The sequence below is a fragment of the Triticum dicoccoides genome, chromosome 4A, assembly GCF_002162155.2.
Source record: "Triticum dicoccoides isolate Atlit2015 ecotype Zavitan chromosome 4A, WEW_v2.0, whole genome shotgun sequence".
Classification (NCBI taxonomy): domain Eukaryota; kingdom Viridiplantae; phylum Streptophyta; class Magnoliopsida; order Poales; family Poaceae; genus Triticum; species Triticum dicoccoides.
In genome coordinates, this window is record NC_041386.1 from 614,332,606 (window position 1) to 614,335,964 (window position 3,359).

Genomic DNA, 3,359 nt, shown 5'->3' on the forward strand with positions numbered 1-3,359 from the left:
TCTACAGTATCGTATGGTGCTGTAGTGTGAATGACATGTGGGGCCAGGTCCCACATGGCAGTGACTGTACAGCACCGTACAGTACTGCAGAGGATCCTAACCCCAAAAAATCAGGTGGTCAAACAAGTTACCAACGCACGATCAGGTCCAAGCAAACCCTAACTCCAGCCCCTTCTCACGCACCCCACAACCCGCCCCTTTACCACCGCTCCTCGGCTTCGGCCCTCCATGCGTCGCGCCGCTGCCCCACCCACCCTGCATGCCCCTCCTCACAACCACGCGGGATTGCACGCCGACCTCCATGCTCATCTAGATGGTCTTGGGACGGACGTCCAGCCTGGACTTGCCGATCTCGATGCGGGATTGCACACGGCCTCTCCCACCGTGAGCAAGCGTGGCTGCACGATGTGGGCATCGGATTGGACGGCCTTGACGTTAATCAGATTCTCCTCCAATTGAGATTGTATGCGCAGCTGCACCTATGACACACTCTTACGCGCGGCTGCATGTACGCCGCCGGCGCAGGTACATGCTTTTCTTGATCTTTTCCGTTCATTGCTAGCTAGCTTTCGACCGGCCGGAAACACATATAGAACAGCCTCGGCTAATCAATTTCCATGGGTTCTTTTGTCTAATACGAAAACGTACCAGTTGTGCCATAAGGGATGACGGAACGCCGGCCTGCACGCAAGCGTTGGACAGACGCACCCAGAGTAGCGGGATGTTGCAGGTTGGCCTCCGAAGACCCGCGGTGCACTACAAGCAGCATTGCAAATTCAGATTGCATTGCAAATTCAGAGTATGGCCTTTGTTTTCTCACTGTCATGGAGATAGATTCCTTTGTGTTCTCCATGTATAAATTGCTAGCTGCATGTATAGGATACATATAAGTACGACGCAAAAAGAATTACCTGGAGTTACGCCACATGTGTAAGAATGTGAACGTTGTAAATATGTTATAATCTATCTGTAGTACCTGACTTCTTCCCGGTGATTTCTGAATAATGTTCATCACTACAGACTAGAACATAATTATATTTTTTTGTAGCTAATAAAGTGGTTTTATAGATGCACTACAAAACATGATGATTATTGTGAAAAGAAACATACGAGTTGCCATAATTTCTGTATGCTCTTATAATTCCACCAGCAATATGAATTACAGCTATACGCAACTTAATCATTCAAGCATTGCTATGTCTTCTGCAAGGTCCTAATCATCCTATTTTTTCATAAAATTAACCACTGCGTTCTTTGTCTATTTTCCTGAACCTACTTTTTTTTTAATAATCTGTGCTGTAGCGCTAATTTATTACTCCCTCTGTCTCATAATTTAAGACGTTTTTTGATACTGCAGTAGTGTCAAAAAACGTCCTATATTATGGGATGGAGGGAGTACATAGGTAAGGTCAGCAAGAGTTGTGAGTTTTGTATATGCTAAACTATATGTTATGTTTTTTTTCTATGAATGCAAAACTATCTCTGGTGTAATAAATATGTCCATGTTATTTTGCGCTAAACAAATTATGTAAACCTAGACTTTGTTTGTATGGGTAAGCTTATAACTTTTTTATGTGCTAATGTCAATATTTCCTTTCATCATGTATCGTGATATGCCAAGCAAACATATTAGAGTATTTGGCTTAATGGTTGTTTATTATTTTTGACATACGAAAGAATTATGCAGTGTAATTATCGTGGGAAAGGCCGGCATGCAATTCCGCTTGGAGGCCGGCAAGTCCAAGCTGCACATCCGTCTCTTGCCCCTCCTCGTCTATAACTCTAAATATATGTGTGTTTAAAAACACACATGTTCTCAAATTTTAAAGTATCCTTCCAGATTTTGACTCGTGAACCAGCAAAGAAAAGTTCAAGCTATGCAGAACACAAAGAAGAGGTCAGTTTCTTCCAAGCAGATAAAGCTGCATATCTACCCTTTTAAGATCTGGGTAAAAAGGTGTTTTCCTTAAATTACATTCGTCATCTCTTTACCATGTAGTATTACCGAGTGTTGCTTCTCAATCCCCCTATCTCTTTACCTACAAGTAATAGTTCAGTAAAAAGAAAACACACAATTCATATCTATGCATGATGTATACTTCAGACATTTTTGCAAACAAAATACAAGAGAGAACAATATATCCATATAACACAATACTTTTCTTAGGGGTATTACAAAGGAGGCATGGGGGAGAGCTCAAGAAAGAAAATAATAACTTTGAATCTGGGATATGCATTCCACTTCTGTTGATATATTCTATTCAAGGTGGGCATAAAATGATTTTTTTATTTCAGATGTTTGGTCTGATGAACTACATTTCCTTATTTAAAGTATATGAAATGCGAGAAAAAAACTTGTAGTTGAACTTGTAATAGAGGGGGAAAATGATTAACCCAACAGATGATGGTTTTTTAGGACATACCTTTTATCCATAGTTACAATGTCAAGCACTTGATTCTTTAAGTTCTCCTCAATTCTCTCTCCATGTTTACAGAATTGTTTGCCTGTGAGAAGAAGATACCGCTTGAGAAGCCTTTACACTAATTGACATCTTGAAGAAAATCCAGATGTAAGAAACAACAACTTCTATTTGGTTCGGTTGATTTTAACTCAGATATAAGAGATGTTCCACATGTTCCAGTCCCCATCATCACATCATTGACTCCCCTAGACTGTGAGAGGGAAAGGGATATCTGAATAAGAACTACTTTTCAGTTACCAAGTTCTGTTCTACTGGTCCCTGTTTTTTTTAAGTTGAGTACATTCAAATTATGGCTTTGAGTATTCAGTTTTGTCCCAAGGTTATTGCTTGCACTAAAACTCTTACTGAAGGAAACTGGCCGCAGAAAACAAAGTGAAATTACAAGTATTTTCAGTTAAAGAATCACTACTCCGATTTTATTGTGTCATATACCTCCAGCTATTTGGCAGGATATTTTGAAGGGGTCCTTATTTCAAACTACATTGAGTGTGCTCTCTTTGTAGCTCTCAATCACTTGCAAGATTTCGGATTAGTAAAGTTCTTTGTACGTTCATTGTGTCATACCATGGATAACAAGCAAAAACTATGGTTTTAGCTAAGGTCGTATAAGTATATAGAGAAAAGTATGTTTTTGGTCCCTCAAGTTCCCACAAAGTATAGACTTAATCCCTTAAGATTTTTGGGTATAAATTTGGTCCCTCAAGTCTCAAAACCGGATAAGTTTGGTCCTAAACCAGATTTTGAGCACGTTGACCGGGTTTGACAGCCACAAAACCGTCCGATGAACAGTAAATTAAAAAAACTACAAAAAAATCTGAAATTTTTTGGGATCCAATATGCTTACATGCGCAAGGTGCGACCAACTTTTCGTGCTCT

At 40.0% G+C, this 3,359-nt stretch overlaps 1 long non-coding RNA gene across 1 annotated transcript; it reads left to right on the plus strand.

Annotated features, from left to right (window-relative positions):
* Nucleotides 1-668: 668 nt before the first annotated feature.
* LOC119289386 lies at nt 669-2,754 on the plus strand. The gene is made up of 3 exons (XR_005141500.1): nt 669-799; nt 1,688-1,897; nt 2,496-2,754. It is a non-coding gene; the product is annotated as an uncharacterized LOC119289386 (long non-coding RNA).
* The last annotated feature ends 605 nt before the right edge of the window (nt 2,755-3,359 follow it).